We start from the raw sequence: 17305 nt of genomic DNA on the forward strand, positions 1-17305 counted from the left end.
AAAGAAAAAAAATATTTGTTATGATAACATATAATATACAACTTTTTTTTAAAAAGGCTATCAGATGTCATCAGAGTTAAGATGAACCACTTAATGTGCTGCTGAAAAATTATTAGATCAAAGATGCATAAAAATAAAAATAAGAAAGTACTCTCGAAGCTCTGTGTGATTTTAGTTCTCTACGATTCTATCACTTAACTGGCTTTGATCAAAGACAGAAATCTCAACAGGCGTAAACTTTTATGGAATTCTCAACAGGGACATAAACTTTATATAGCATAAAGTCTTAAACACACATCTGTTTGGAGTATATGGAGTAAAGAAAGGGAACGTTAGGAACCTTTTTAATGGTTTGAGAAAATGAGTGGTTCTTCTATCTCAGAATTAGTCAGACAGATTTTGCACAGGCTCCTTTCTGTAGAATCTGTACATCATGATGAACAGAACATTTTCATAGGAAGCATAAAATGCAATCTTTAAGAAGCAACAGAAGTAGATCATGGTAGTGAGTATTTAGAGGTGCAGTGTGCAATACTGACCCTATTAAATACTACCCTGAAATACTGCAAAACTTAACATCACCCTTTGGTTTGCTTACTATAAGGCGTATGATTTCAAGATGATGCATACCAAGGTGTAATATCCCCTAGGATGAGGGGACTAGGAGGACACTAGGAAACTTAATTTCTTACTGAGGCTCTTGTCTAGTTCCTGAATCAGGATCTTGTCGTTCAGTCTCTGAGGGTGGGCATACCACCCTCTGTTGCTGATCATACTAAATGGGCTGATTATTCAGAGGTGATGCTCTTCATGACACACCTGTTATTTTTGTTATCACTGTAATTCCCACCTCCAGCTATGATGGTGATAACAGAAGTTAGTGGGTGATGGACAGCTTGGTCTAGTTAAGCCTTAACTATATATGTATATTGTCTGTATCTGTCTATATTTCAGCAGTCAAAGTAGAAATAACAGGGTAGTTAACTTAATTTAAAATATGTTCTGTCACTGTTTGGATTGTTTTCTTTAGCATTCTTCAGACATGCTCATTGATAAGCACCTATCTGAAGCATTTGTTGTTGAACGTCACCACTCAAATGACATTAAGCTTGAGCAGGAAGCTCTGAAAATCTAAATTTTTGTATCCTCCACTCCCACTGACATTTATTAATGTTTTAAAGTGCTCCAAACCTCTCAGGAACTGTTTATTCAGTTTGGAGCCGACTTTTCTCAGTGATGAGTACCAGCTGGGTCAGAAGAAAGAAGAAAATCTTTGCATTTGAAGATTGCTAGTATATTTTGTCAATGTGAAGAACAACTTGAGTCTATAGCCATATGGATTCTTCTACTGTTAGGGGAGAAAAAATCCGGAAGTTCCAACTAGCTAGGTTTATGCCATAGTTGTATTTTCACCATGGGAAAACAGTCCTTACTATCCTCAATTTCAAAGTGCATGCAAGAGAAAGTGGAAAGTAAAGAAGGCTGCTAAGAAAAAAAAAATAATCCCCAGGAGTGGTAAGTAAATAAATCATTGTGCACTTATGCATTAAATTAAAGTACAGCATTCTATGGAGTGGAGTCACTTCTGTTCTTTTTCAGCAATTTGCAGATCTTCTAATGGGTTTATGGGGTTTGGTTTTAGACATGGATGAGGCATTGTCTGCTAACATTTTGGTTATGTTTGCTTCATCTAGTTCTAAGAATTATGACTTCCAAACTTTCCCAAATACTTTTGGAGGCTGTTAGCCAGACATTTCCAACACCTTCCTCTGTTCTGTGTATTTTATAGATCATTTAGAAATGGGAACTGTGCTAAAGAACTTCTGTTGAGCCTAGTAAAACATTGCGTAGCTGTGGTTTCTAGCCAGTACTGTAATTGTAGTGCATTGTTTGAAGGGGAAAAATGCAGTGATGTAATATAAGGACACATTTGAGGACGGAGTTCTGGAAAAGCACCTTTTAGTGAAATGGCAGTGCAGAGTTATTTCTGAGGAGCTTGAATTTGTCTTTTTTTGTATGCTGATGGCAAAAATGATAGCAAGCATTGTGAAGGAGAAAGGGAGAACAAAAGCCTAATCCAGATTTTTTGCTTTCATGATAATAGTAATGCTTATCTCTACATCTACTGCTTGAGTGATGTATTGTTTGAGGAGAATTCTGTGCTGGTACAGCCTTTCGATCATAACATGTAATGCTGATGCTTTTGCAAGTCTTATGCTAGCTTGTTATTGAAGTTTCATAAAATTCATAAATCCAATAAACATGATATGGGAATATTAAAATATTTTGCCTTTGTTGTTCTAGATTAAAAATTTGCAAGAAGCTCGTTTGAACAAAAGTCATGAATCCCTCTCCTGCCTCTAGTCATGCAGGTAGTGGAGTTTAATGCAGACTAATTTTTTTAAATTGTGGTGCATATGCTGACATATGCAATCAATATTCTAATGGGGCATGCTTTCCATCACTTAGTATGCATATATCTCAGGTACCTGAATACTCCATTACAAACACAAGGGCTTATATGTCCCCAGTCAGCAATAAGCAGTCATTAGATTGCTGAAAACTGCAAATGTGCCCAAGGTAATGCTGGAAGTATTTGGACTGATATTGCACAATGAAGTTGGACAGAGAAATACAAAGGAAGGTTTTTATCCATTTCCAGGACATTTCATGCTTGGCATTACAAAATGTATTTCAATTGCTGTGATAATGACCATAAAAGATTTATCAGTTCTCTTTTTGAAGATGCTGGTAGTGTTTTATTCTGGGAGAAAAAAAGATCTAGCTAAAATGTCATGACACTTAGAAAACATCTGTTCTACCAGATCATCACTAAAGCAGCTCCACACTTACTTCGTTTGTGTTTTGGTATTGCTTTTTATGTCATGGAACCTTTAAAGCTGTTAGTCAAAGGTATGTAATGTCTCAAAACTGAATCTTGCTTCAGGATCTTGGATGGGCTGGACCCTTACTGGGATAAGTACAGCAGGAGTCAAAGGGAACAATGGGTACTTGGCATTCCTCCAAGCCTGTGCCACTTCAGGGAGTGCAGGGAAGGAAACAGCCTTGTCTGGAAAACTTCTAGAGGTTGGTTGGACTCCTTAACCTGAATGTACATCCAAAACGAAAGCACCTCTTCTGTAAAAGTACTTCTTTTGCTGCCATCAAAAAGATTATGACAGGCAGATTCAAGCTGTCTGACATTCTTCTAATTTATTACTAGTTATTTATTTATCTGCATTAGTTTTCATGCAGTAGAATTGCTGTTTCCTTCTGAAAGCGATCCTGGCGGTATGGAGCTTAGTCACCTATGTGAAAGAAAAGGCCTCTACCACTGAGTCAAGGAGTTGAACTCTTCCTCACTCCTTTTCCTTCACTTTACCTTTTGATCTCATGAATGGGTGCATTTAAACAGAAAAGGAACAGCTCTCATGAGAGTAATTGGTTTAATAGAGAACCATGCAAGAACTGCTAGAGTGTTGTACTTGCAGGGAAGTAGTTTAAGAATAATTCATTAATTCCATTAAGTTACTTGAATTAACAGCTTTAGGTAACACTATCTGAAACTTTTCAGTTGAAGAGAGGCTCTGATATTGCACCTGTCTTTCCATGTTTCATTTCTGCTATTCCAGTAGAATTTGAACACTTCTGCTTCTGAAGGCTGGAAGAACATACTTACAGAGAAGGGGCTACACCCCCACATATGCCTTAGCCAAGTCTCCTTTCTTCTCGGGTTAGTGACTCTCACAGATGACCAAGGTCAACGAGGTGGCAGCAACAATTATCACCTGGAGAAATGAGTCTCTGAGGTGTTGTGGTTGGCAAAAGGAAATGGAGATCTTTTCCAGTTGTATTTTTACTGCTCTTTCACCAGTAACAACCAACAAGTCATTATTGCTCCTTCACCAGTCACAACACTCTAATAAGTAAAAGGAGTGAAGGTTTCTTTGGGCTACATTCTTTGTGTGAATTTGCGCCTTATGTGAACTTAGAACAAATGCTGACTGGCAGAGGGGACTGTAAGCACAAACGGATGTGACTTCTTCTCTCAACTAATTCTGTGGGGTTTATTTTTCAGAGAATGGTTTAATATTTATTGTGTTTAAATAGAGCTACCTTATCAGCAAGGTGATTAGAAACCTCAGGTTTTAGTGTAGGACAGGTTTTAGACACTTGAGTATGGCAGTCTGTTTCTATCGGAAAGCTCAGTGTCCAGCATTGTTATTTCAATAACATCATAGTTAAAGTTGATTTCCTCATGAGTACTTATTTTTTTGATCTAGGTCAAAACAAACTCAATTACCTGCTTCTGTGAAAAATTTCATTAAATCTTTCCCATTTCTCTCTGCTAGAATGAGAAGATGAAGGAAAGAATGTAACATATTTTATCTGAAGTCAGTTCCTAATTCAATTAGAGCTTCATCTTGGCCCCCTTGGACTCACTGGGCTTTTTGCCACTGACTTTAATAAGGTTAGGATCAGACTGATAACACTCAGTTTCTCATTTCTTCCAGATAACCAATTAAAATATTAAATATCTCAGATGGAATGCTTCCTTCTTGTCTACCTGTCCACTGATATTGTGTTACTCTTTTTTCTTCTGTCCTTCATTAAGTTTTAATTAAGAGTTCTTTTGTGTGTAAGTAAAGGGGGGCTGTTTTATTTTAAAACTTTTCAGGATATGCTTCAGTTTTGATGGTTTCTAAAGAAAGAAAAGATATTAACATGATTTTTTTCTAGTGAAGGCCTTATCTACCACATGAGCTTGCCTGAGGATGAATTGGGAAATGAGATGATGAATACGGGATACGAAAGCAAGCATGCACTCCCTCTCCTCTTTTAATTAAAAAAAAAATAATGCATAGGATTAATAAGAATCCTGGTTCTCATCAAGGCTCTCCAGAGAAGAAAAACCTCCTTTCTCTTTCATAGAACGCCTATTGTGAAAACAAGATTAATATTACTGATAGCTGGTTTCATTTCTGAAGCCTCATTACATTCTTATCCATCCATTCTTCTTTTTAAACCTGATAGATCAGGGCTTATCATTTTACATTAGTGGCACCTAAAACTAATGCTTTTTGATCCAATTCATGGCATTGGTTGCTATGATTGACAATACAGGTTAGAAGAATATGATACCAGGGACTACAGACTCAGATAAGAGCATGAAGTAAGAGATGTGGTCAAAGCAACACCTCTAAAAACATACGTGAATGCTGGTATGTTCTTCCTTGAGGAAGGAAGGTATTTACTTGAGTGGTAGAGAGAAGAGGGAAAGAGAAAGGGAGTGATATGGCTTGATTTTCATTCAGATTTTTTTCTAGTGACCACGTACTTGTTGGTTTGCAATGTATGTACCAATAGTACTGCCTGGCTAATACTTGAATGAATGTATCTTGCCCTCCTTTCAGATATATATTTGAAAACCATAACTTTAGTCTAAGTGAAGATTTTGCACTACAGTTACTGACTTAGACCTTATGTGCAAGGCCAAAAAGATATGTTATCTCTCTTCTGTGCATATTGGTATATGCAAGGTGATAGCTGAAGGCATTTGTAGGGCATCTGAAATTAATGAAAAATTAAATTTTTACTTGGATTTAATAAATTTAGGGTCATAGAAAAGGAGAAAGTAATATCCCATCCAATCTACTGACTTTCCACATCAGCAAGAAGTTATTTCTAATGGTGTGCAATGTAATTAAGTCTACTAACTCTTTTTATTCTAAAAACCTAAATTACACAGTCTAAAGTGTTAGATGCGTGATAGCAATTCCCACTCCTTGTAAGAATTAAACAGTTGGCTGCTTACAAGGTTTTCTAATGACAAAACTGTCTTGTGAATTCATTACGGCCTTGTTTATCGATTTCTCTAGGTCTCTAGGGAACATTACAGACTGATCTGAAATTTCTGTCTCAGATGTGTACTGAAAGACTTAAAACTGCTGAAAATGATCTATTTAATACACAGTACACTATTGTCTAGTTGTTGACTTTAAAACTAGCTTAAACAGTGTATTGGATGTCATCATGACATTAACTTCTCCCTCTGATGAGGGTGAGTGTCCTCCTGCATGCTTTGAGTTCCTTGCTGCAGATGTACTAAGGGCAAGAAAGAATTTTTCTCAGTACAGCATTGTGCTGTGAATCCTCTCCAGCAAAGCATTTTATCTTTATTAATACTTTTTTCTCCTGTCTGAAAATCAATGGGGAATGTTTTCTATGCACTATACATACTAGACAACTTCCAGAGTTTGAATTTTGGCCAGTGTCACTGTGAGACTCTGAGGGCAGGATTTTAATATTTGTTCAGTTAAATGAAATGGGAGCCATAGATCAAGATGTTATTTATAATCCAATGATCCGGGCTAATTTTAGTAGCCAAGCTATATATGTCTTGAGCAAGCGGTTGCTAAACCTTGCTTAAAGAGCTTTGATGTCTATTGATTTTCTGATTATAGTCATATCTTTTATCTGGAAGTGATAAATGGAGATCCTTGGATAAAGTGAAAACCACATCAAAACAAATTAATGCCTTTTATTTTAAAAAATTAGAGGTGAAAATTTATTTTGTCTGTATGTTGGTTCCAGCTAATGACATATAAACTGTATGAATTCTCTTTTTTTTCACCTGAATCCAGGTGACAGGATGCTTTCATTTTCTCCATCAAGTTGAAGAGACTACAGTTTGAATTAAACAATACTGACTAGATACTAATTTAAACAAGAATAAAGGGATGGAAAATTATATTGAGTTAAACTGAAAACAAGCCTTGTACTTCATTTGTTCAACAGATTTGCAACTGGGTTAGCTTTTGTGTTACTACATACTAGAATACATGCATCTGGCCAGAACTTGTTAGATGAAGAAGAAAAAGAAATAAATGTCACAGACATTTATCTCAAATTGGGTGTTCCTTGACGCCACTCATGACTATGTGACTTTAAGATGAGATTAAAGTTATGCTGTATAACAAGGTAAATTTTTCTTTGCCAGAAACTGGCAAGATTTGTAATATGTCATAAGTTTATTTTACAGCAAAATAATAATGTGATTTTTTTTTTTTTTTTCAATTCAGCAAGGAAAAGAAAGAGATCCAAACCTACCAGTTCATTATAATATTCAGGTGTTTTTCACAGAAATACATGAGTCTGAGGCAATTCATACCACAGATTCAAACCTGAGGTTTTTCCATATCTTGAGAGAGTCCCTGGAGGACCAAGTTTGTACTTACACATATGCAAAAACAAATCTATTCCTTTGGAAAACTGGTATTTTTTTGATGTAGATATTTAAGACCTGTTTCCTTTATCTCTAAAATTTATTAGTATAGATGTTATCAGCAGATTTTTGAGTTGCTTAAAACTAAATCTGAGTGATCAAACAGTATTACAGAAATGACTCTGGTAAAATATCTGAAATAAATGTGAAAGTAAATACAGTTCTTCAGCTCAAAATTTAGCTTAAATTGATCTATTTTGCTGGCTTAGTGAGAGAATGGTGAAATGTCTGCAAACGTTTACAGTTCAGTGAATATGTTGATCTCTTAATATATTGAAACTATGGTAAACTTACGTTGATTTTTTTTTTTGCTAGAATATAACTCCAGAAAGATCTTTATTATAAAGTGCATGGCAGCCTGCATGATATTTTTAAGTGGAAAAATTAGTAATTGATTACAAAATAGAAATGCTTCATCTTTGGAGCCATTCTTGTCAGTATGAATAACCAAGGTAAAATAGTAAGTACTGCTAATGGCAATTTAATGAAATGTGAGCAATGGCTAATGCTGGAGATCTTTTGGAATGGCTGATCTGTCCAGTGATTTATTAGAAATACAAGTTTTAAACAGTAAAATCTCAACCTATGTTTCAAATTTTTATTTTATATGGAACTGACCTTATTACATGTATTTTTTTATACCTGATTTAATGACACTATAGTAATTCTATCCATTTATTATCTGTCTGTCAAAATTTGTACTAATATAACATTCACAATTCATATCTACATGTTCTGAGAATTTAAGGGTGTTATTGCTGTTCATAACGTTAATATCTTTCTGCCACTTTTTGTAATTTATGAACTGATTAAGCTCTGTTGTGCAAACTGAGAAAACACTTTGAGAAACCTTGTATCTCACTTTCTCTGTTAGTTTAAAAAGAAATACAACCAAAAACCTAATATAGTTAATTGTGCTATAAACTTTTAATTTGTTCTGTGCAGTTAAGCTCCATGCTGATCTCTTCAAAAACATCAACATGCATCTTTTCATTGATCAAATCAGAGCCTAGACTATGCTTCTGAAGTGTACACTGAACAACATATATTTCTTTGATTTCACTTATTCGTACTGTTTTCTCATTAGGATGCCTAAGGATTTGGACCGAACTGGTGGAATTGAATATAACTAGGAATTGAAAATGCTCCCGGTTAAGGTCTTATTGTCACTGAAAATGATCTCAGCTTCACCTTTCAAATTCCAGTGGACGGTAACCTAAAGTGAAATTGTTTGGCTGAAATTGCTGGGACCTAAGGTACTCCAAGCTACTGGAAAGACATCTTATTATTAATGCTGCATTAATGAAGAGATTGGACTTAGGGCATGATCCAGAGCCCATTGTAGTCAATGGGAGTCTTTTTCCATTGACTTCAGCGGGGTTTGGATCAGGCCTTTACTTCCTAAAATGAAAAGACTCCCAGCAAAAGTCTGCTGTAAGCAAGCGGCACTCATTTTCTGAAATCTTAGAAGATGCTGAAGACAGTAGTATACTCATACTTCGTTCATGAGTATGGCTCGCTGCTCATGGGGAGTGACCATTTTCAAAATTTCTATTTCTATATAAGGGATCTAAATACGCTATACAATTTGAAGGAAATTAAAGGATTTCTTTAAAAAAAACAAATAGTAGCGGATTAAAAAGTTTCTGTTTTGTTGTTGTTGTTATTGTCACTGTTGTTTTTTCTGAATAATTTTAAAGAATTTTCCTACATTGAAGAGCAAGTAGAAAAAATTTAAATCCTCCCCTACCTCTTGAACACATGCACTTTCCAAGGAAAAAGCTATGTTTTAAGTCATGTAAAAGTCTGAAATCTGAATACCTGAGAGCACAGGCTGAGCAAAAGCTTCAAGGCTTTTGGCTTCACAGTCTTGATAAGTTAGGAAAGTCTGACTGACATCTGCAGGACTGTCTCTGTGTCTGAGCTAGTTGTTTAAGATTTCCTTTACATGTAGTGCTTTTGTAGCAGAAATCTGATCATGCTTGTGCAGTTGTTTAAAGTAGATCTGATGAACTACGTCCCAAAACTATCTCTATCTCTCCACTGATTACGAAAGGAATAAATATGATAACTGAAAATTTCATGTATACATTTGAGCACATGATTTGCTTCAGCCTCCCTCCTCAGTTAAAACAGAGAACCTTAAAACCTTGTGATCAGGCCCAACAAAAAGCTTGTAATCAAGGCAGGAGGTTCAAGAGTGAAGTGGCTGAGAAAGCCTTTGGACTTCCAATCTTGTCAGTTAACACAAGTTTTAGAGAAACTTTATAATCAAAGAATAGGGATCATTATTTCACCTGATAATTTATTTTCTTATTAAAAGTTACATTTCTTACGAGGTGACTTGTGATAGGTCATATCGCCCTTGACTGATGCGACCTTGTTTGACCCCATCTATGCAGTATGCAAAGTTGCATACATCAAAAATTCTCTTTGAACACTGGAACGGTGCACTATTAAGTTTTGCGAAATTATATTCTGTGGGGCAGGTTGGCATGACTGTAGTTTATAATGCAACCGAACTGTAAATCTGTATATGTAAATTGTAAATACTGTCTTAAGGTTGACTTTCCACTACTGGTTTTTGAAGGTTGGTCTTATATTTTAGTTTCCTAAAAAATGTTTCACTCTTTCTTTTATTTGATATAGTCTCTTCACTTCAGTTTATGATTTTCTTATTGCTAGTTCTTAAACTTAATGCAAGAATACCAATTAAAACTGTTAATATATTGGCTGCTGTAATGAATCTCTTTTCCGAACTTGTAAGAGAATGTTGGTAGTATGCCTCTTTGTATCCTTGAAAAAAATGCTATGATAACACTGCTGAAAAGTTTTGGAATTTTTCCCTTTATACCGTGTAAATTATTTCTGTCATCTATGTTATTAAATTTTAATTCAGTAAAGCTGAGCTAACAAACTATGAAGGGCACAGACTCTAAACCTTTCAACAGCTTTGGCAGGAAAAGTTATGCAAGGAAAATACATCTGAAGGTATGAATGGGGAATTGGAGGATCAGCTGTTTGAGTGAGAGATGTTATAAAAGAAGGACTGTATTTAGTATTAAGGATGATAATTTACATCTTCACCTTGAAAAGTAATATGCATATGTTTTACAGAGTGTGATAATTCAGGTTGACCAAATCACAAGAATGTCAATAAACTTCCTTTTCTGGTGCCTACCTAAAACAAATAACCTTTCTTTTCTTCTTTGAGATAACACAGAAATATGAAATGCAAGAATTCATTCAAGTATGCCGCTGTGGTGTAGCAAATTGCATACTGTCCCAGCTCAGACAGAGCTGTTCTGCAGAAACTTTACATGTTATCTCTAGAACATTAAGTTATCTACAGACAACCTAAGTGTTGCCACAGTCTTATTTTTAAGAATCTTTTAAGTGATGTTGGCTATGTAGCTATCTATGAAACTGTCACTGGTCAAATAAATCAGGACTATCTTATTGCTGGTTTCTCATATCAAGGTAATATATGTGTATTAGCTAAGAAGAGGTGAAATGGCTGAACTTTGGAAAACCATCCTGATGCACAAGTGGACAAAGGAAACTAACCAAACAGTATGTGGAATTGTATATCTACTATCTGTATAGGTTTGTTTTCTCATTAAGGTTTATTTAGGACAATGACTCAAAAGTATACAGAAAAATAATCCATCCTCTCATATATAAAAAGAGAACAAATGGGTACTTATATGAAAATTAATTACTTAAATAGCTGTTACTCACTGGGATACTGAATGAAGCATTGTTATTGGCAAACAGTATTGATTTCTTCATACTGCATGTAATGATTAAAATAAGGCTATAAAATAATCTATTAATGTAGAGAGACATTTTTAAGAGTACTAGAGAGTGATAATGTTGATTTTGTACAGAAGCAATGCATGTTAAAAGAGAAAACACATCAAAGCCTATTAACCTAGTGAGTTTACACCCAAAAAGTGGAACAACCAGTTTGAGGCACAGTTGATGATGTCAAATAGATTTATGTCATTGGAAATTAATTCCTGTTGTGGTTTAGGCTGGGCTGGACACTACATGAACAACAGATGTTCTCTTTAAACTCTTTCCCTTACCAAAGAATAAGGGAGAGAGACTTATAGATTGAAAAGAAACTAAACTACTTTAATGAAATATTATGAAATGAAAACTGTTGACAATAAAAGTAAAATGATAATAAGAATTAATAAGAAAACAATGAAATACATACAATTAAAATATATGCAAAATCAGTATTGAGCTCCCAGGATGACGATCACATCATCGACAGGCACTGGGAAAGTCTCAGACTGGACTCAGCAACAGATGGGAACTGGATTCAAGAACTGGATTTAGGAATGCACAGAACAGGATGAAAGGCAAATGGACAGAGAAAGTCCTCTTTGGATACCCGTCATTGAAGAAAAGAAAGCTAACCCCTTTGAACCCATACTGAGCATGATGCAGACAGGGTGGAACACCTCGTTGGTCAGTTTTGGGTCACCTGTCCTATCTGCTGCTCCCCAGAGGTGTAACCCCTTTACACTCTTCCATCTCCAACCCTCCAAAGTGGCACATATCAAAGGTAGCTGACCTTGGTTGTTATACCCATAATTATAAGCAAGAGCCTCTCTCGTACCATTACTGGGTATTAACTACAAACAACAGCCCTTATGTCTGTTAGGAGTGGATACTGTCTGAACAATATGCCATTAATTTCAGAGAGTGCAGTTAGTTAGAAAGGTCTTCACTGGAAAGTAAAATTATTGCAAAGAAAAATGGTTCTGTTTTGTCTCAGGCCAGGACAGTTTCATTGTTCAGAGGTGATATATCCCAAAGTACTAGGATGTAGGGAATCCTGAGTCTTGAGAACTTGAAAGAGAGTGTCAGTTGCCACATTCACCTATGCAAGGAAAAATACCATTCCTTAACTGAGCTGTGGAAATGTGCTATACACACAGAGAGAGACAGACCCCCAGACACCATCTTCACACACAGTTGATGCATTTGCTATTCACTGTTTTGACAATGACCATGAGCCAGCACTGTGTCCTTGTGGCCAAGAAGGCCAATGGCATCTTGGGGTGCATCAGGAAGAGTGTGACCAGCAAGTCAAGGGAGGTTATCCTGCCCCTCTACTCTGAGCTAGTGAGGCCCCATCTGGAGTACTGTCTCCAGTTCTGGGTTCCCCAGTTAGGGACAGAGGACTGCCAGAGAGGGTACAGCAGAGGGCCACAAAGATGATTAGGGGCCTGGAGCATCTCTCTTATGAGGAAACGCTGAGGGACTTAGGTCTTTTTAGTCTGCAGAAGAGAAGGCTGAGGGTGGATCTGATCAAATAGGCAACCTGCATTGTTGGCTGTGTTAAATCTTTCCCATGCAAGCTGATCAGAACTACTGTGGATTAACTATCACCTCTTTATTTTGACAGACACACAGACCTGGATGTTTCAACAGTTTCACCGTGCATAAAAACTGCATCTTTTGCATGGAGCCTCTCCTATTACTCCTCTAACTATTGAAACTCTCAAAAGGAAATATCTTAATATTACTTTCTTCCATATCCTTAAGAAATAGTTATCACAAATAAATTCCGGAGCTGAAGTTCTATTCTGATGTGAACTATTACAACTGCCAAATGAAATTGAAAACTATAAATGTCACATGAATATGATGTTGAAGAAGAAAACTACTGCAACTATTAATTTAAATTTCAAATTATCTGTTATCAGTGTTCTACTATCACTAAATCTCCCAGGCTAGCACTGAAGGTGTGATGTTTTAAGTTTTTTTTAATAGAGAATAATCTGACTATATATTCCCTAGTGTATATTAGCTTGTAAACAAGATGATGAAGGGTAGTTTAGGTCTAGACTGACAAACTAGAATTTTTTAATTTCAGTCTCTGTAGTATTAGAGTCTTAAACCCTGAACTTTTCAGAGCCAAAGAAGAGAGAGGTTTTAGATAAACTACTTAATTTTGAATCCACTTCTACATACCACACACTGAAAATACAGAACATCATTTTGTAAGGAGACCTGACAGGGGAGCTATCAAACTTACCTTTTGCTTTATGTCTTTCATAATCTTACCAGGTTTCAACAAAGCTCCTTCATTTTGTCGGGTACTCATCTGTTGGTGTGTGTTCTTCTTAAATGTCCTTCTTGTGGTTTATGGAACTCTCTGTTCCAGACTTCTTATTTATTTCTTTTCCAGAAGTGACCCAGAGGAAAAATAGCAAGATGGATCTGATTTTGCATACTAATTGTCAGAGCTCTAATATATAAGCATAGGTGTTTCTATTATTGTACCACATAAAATGCATCCTTTTGATATATTGAAAATATTTTACTCTTTCATGATACCAGATGGCTTCTAATTACTAAGACCGTTGCCTGGAAGACTGTTTTTAGTCACTGACAAACTCACATCCTATTTGCATTTAGATGGCTCTCAGACGTACCTAATAGGTTCACAATGTGCTGTCAGTAGGGACACAATTGTACACTCCAGCGCTATAGAGTAGCTACACTGAAGTAGCTACTAGCCTGCTGCCTGTCTAGAAAATCAACATTTTTGCTTGGAGTAAATATCTGTGGCTCCAGAAAGGTGACTAGCTGTCTGTTACTTCATTCTTCAAAACACTTGATAAACCTTGATAAGCAAATCTCTGTGTTCAGCACAAAACATCATTCTAACAACCTCTTACATCTCTTTCATTATAATTTTCCCAGGACTAATACAGTCTTCTCTGATGAAGTGAATGAATTCCAAGTACTACAAATAGTGTGCATAAAAACCTTCCTTCTACCTAGAGTGAAGAAAACAATTTTGTTTACGCAAAGCTTTCATCACAGCACTGCCAATGCAGTGTTTTTGCATTTCATCTAAAATTGACCTAACTTCAGTTCAAAAATAAATTCTATTCAGTGCAGATTATAGAATAGATTGTACAAAACTGCACTTTGCTTCAAAATCAACAACTTTGATTTTGAATCCTGTGCTGGTAAAAATGTGTTTGGAAAACACATCTAACATAAAAGATACAGATATTTAAAAATTAACACAGCAGTTGTGTTATCCTCAGACTTGTACACTGGCAATCACTGACATAGAGAAACTTTTCACTGGGTATTGTTTGAAAGAGTTTGCTTCTGAACTTATCTATTCAATGATCAACTGGTCAGAGAGAACTGTTTTCTGACATCTACAATTTAATGAAGGTGATAGGGTGTCTATGAAGTGATAATCTGGCTCTATCTCCATGATATTCATTCAAAGGCATTCATAATTTTTTCCATATACAGCACTGTCATTTTTTACAAATTTACCATAAGATTTTTTAAAAGTATTTAATTTTATGATTAGAATTCATGAAGATGAGAAAATACTAACTCCTGATAGTTCTATTATCCCAGCTAATGGCATGTATTAATTTCTGCAACCTCTTTCCTTCTAATTTCTGTTTCAATTATAACCCTATCTCTCTATATTGACACAGCAGCTTTAAATATTGTTGCTGTTGAGCAACGGCCGTGTCAGCTAACTGCAGTGTCAAAGACTACCATCATCTTGAACCTAACAGAAAGACATGTCTTATGGTCAGTTTTTGGGAAGTGTCAGATGAGCATGTACTGATGTTAAAATAATTGTAAAATGGGCAGTTCATTGTTTGTACTTAATGTATTATTACTCTATGTGCTTTTTGTAGTTTGGGGCTTTAGCCCACAAAAAGAGGGGCTTTTCTGAGACAAAATCTCAGTCCTGCTGAAGCCAATGAGCTCAACGGGCCAGATTTCACCTCTGATGTTTACATTTGCTATCGATCAAGGTAAAAGTTAGTGATACTCTTCTGCATTGCTCTGTTTGTTTGTTTTGGGGGGGATGGAATCAGCCAGATATGAATGCGGAGAGTCCGGACAGAATTGTTTTAATGAGTGAATGAGTATGAATCATATTCCGGATCAGGAAAAACAGCTGCTAGAATTTCTACCACATACAGCTTTAAAAGACCTACATACTTTGCTGAGGCACATTATTATTGTATAACTGGTCGCAGTAGTCCTATAGATGGCAGTTCACACAGCAAACGATGGAAGCCTGCTAACAGCTGACAACAACAGGAATTTTTTTCTCTGACTCCAATATGATTCTGGAATGAAATGCTGACCCTATCTATAGTTTATCTATATCTTGTTTTGCTAGGTTCCCCTTGCAGTCAGTGGAAAGACATAACTGTCTCTAGAGAGTGATTCATTCCATCTTAAAGCAAGTGTGAAGTACGTGGATGGTGATTCACCTGAATTATTGCCTTCCATCACTTGGAGAGGAATGAAAAACATGACCAATATAGGCAAGCCAAATATCCAAATCTCTAATGAATCTTCTAAATGGGATCTTCAAATTATCATGTTGAAATCTTGACATGAGTGAATATAACTGGCAAAAATAAGTTTAAAATTAGTTTCAAGACCCACAGTCAAATTGTCCTCAAGAGCAGGAGAGCAGGATGAAAACAGTTTTCCTTCCTAAGTCTTGTCTTCTATATAAGGTGCTTCCTACAGTGTAGGCTATTTTCTCTTCCAGTAGCATTTTTAAAGCCATCTGTATAAACAGGAACCACCAAGTGCAAAACTCCATTGGTGTCTGCCAGCCAAACTGTTGTTGCAGTATAGGCATATGCTCTGTATTGCTGGAAGGAACATAAAGGCAGGCGTGCTCCCTTCCTGCTGTCGGGGAAGCAAACAGACCTAAGAATCTACATAAAAACATTGTTTACCCAACACATTGGTACAACTCGCTTGGTTCTAATAAAAGCTAATTTTCAAATCAGCACTGTGGTGACTTTCTTTGGGAAGATATATTTCTGTAACAATGGTGAGGTAGAAAATATTTGAAATTGATCCTGATGAATAAATAATGTCAGAATCTGTAACATCTAGTTTCTGGTGCTAGCAGTATTGCAATGTCTGCTGCCCAGAGAAAAGTGGTACTTACATTCTGGCAGGTACTTAATATGCTATGGTGTGCAAATAAAGGAAAATAAGGGAATTGTAGACTCCAGATCCCACATCAGGAAAGTATCTGTGTCCAGCAATGCAAGCGTAGTGTATGCCTTTCATCTGCATGCACCCTTGGCAGGGCTGGGTGCTTAGGAGACTTTCAGGGGAGCAGAGCAGCTTATCTTTTGGGAACTTGCAAAAAGTAGACTACTCCTTGGGGTTGTTTTGCTGAAAAAGAATCAGAATGAAACAGTCCTTTCCACACATTAAACTTGCTTCCTGCTCAGGGTAATGGAGATGTTAACTGAAAATTTGTAGAGGAACATTCACCTCTATGTTTTTCGATCATATAACACCTATTAGTTTCTTCTACATTATTTTTAATGGCCACATCAGACCAAATGGATGTTATCTAAATTCAATAAGACAACACTCCAAATAGGCATGTATACTTCAAAGCTGTAAAGCATATCTGGAAAAAAAACCCCAAATTTCTTTACCGAAGCTTACACCTTTAACTATTTAAGTCTGAGTTGCATAGACAAGAATTTTGGTGTGGGTTGTTCGTTCCTTTGGTTTTGTTTGGGTTTTTTGTGGTTGTGGAGTTTTTTTCCCGCAGATGATAAGCTTGTTCCACACTACCTGAGCCATTAGTTTAATATTTATAAATTTTGGAGAGTTTTGAGAGTTAATTGGTCAGGAACAGCAACACAAAAAATGTTAACAGAACTTCCATGGAATTACTATCTGAATCATAATTAGCTTAAGCTAAGGAAATCTAAGGAATATAAAAAGTAATTCTGTCTTCAGAGGTTAAAAGAAATCACAAAGTAATAGAAGAGAATGGTAGGTATGTCAGCTTTAATTACAAACTTTACTAATGACAGACAAAATGAAAGCTGAAACTCAAAACTTTCACATGATAGTCCACAAAAGCCTACTTTTGATACCTTCATATAGATTTCTCTCTCATACAGAAAAAATATTTCAGACTATTAGTGTAGATTGTGATGAAACAGAACC

At 36.0% G+C, this 17305-nt stretch overlaps 1 protein-coding gene across 3 annotated transcripts in view; it reads left to right on the forward strand.

Moving 5' to 3' along the window:
• NETO1 (neuropilin and tolloid like 1) overlaps positions 1-16112 on the forward strand; it is a 92554-nt gene extending 76442 nt beyond the window's left edge. For 2 of the 3 annotated variants that reach the window (XM_014938616.1, XM_014938614.1), the window contains exons 12-14: positions 1031-1515; positions 2305-2372; positions 8373-16112. The gene's annotated coding sequence lies outside the window, so the exon portion shown is untranslated. The remainder of the gene's footprint in view (positions 1-1030; positions 1516-2304; positions 2373-8372) is intronic. The other variant, XM_014938615.1, reaches the window with a different exon arrangement.
• The last annotated feature ends 1193 nt before the right edge of the window (positions 16113-17305 follow it).

Source organism: Calidris pugnax, unplaced genomic scaffold (assembly GCF_001431845.1).
Source record: "Calidris pugnax isolate Ruff unplaced genomic scaffold, ASM143184v1 scaffold13, whole genome shotgun sequence".
Lineage (NCBI taxonomy): Eukaryota > Metazoa > Chordata > Aves > Charadriiformes > Scolopacidae > Calidris > Calidris pugnax.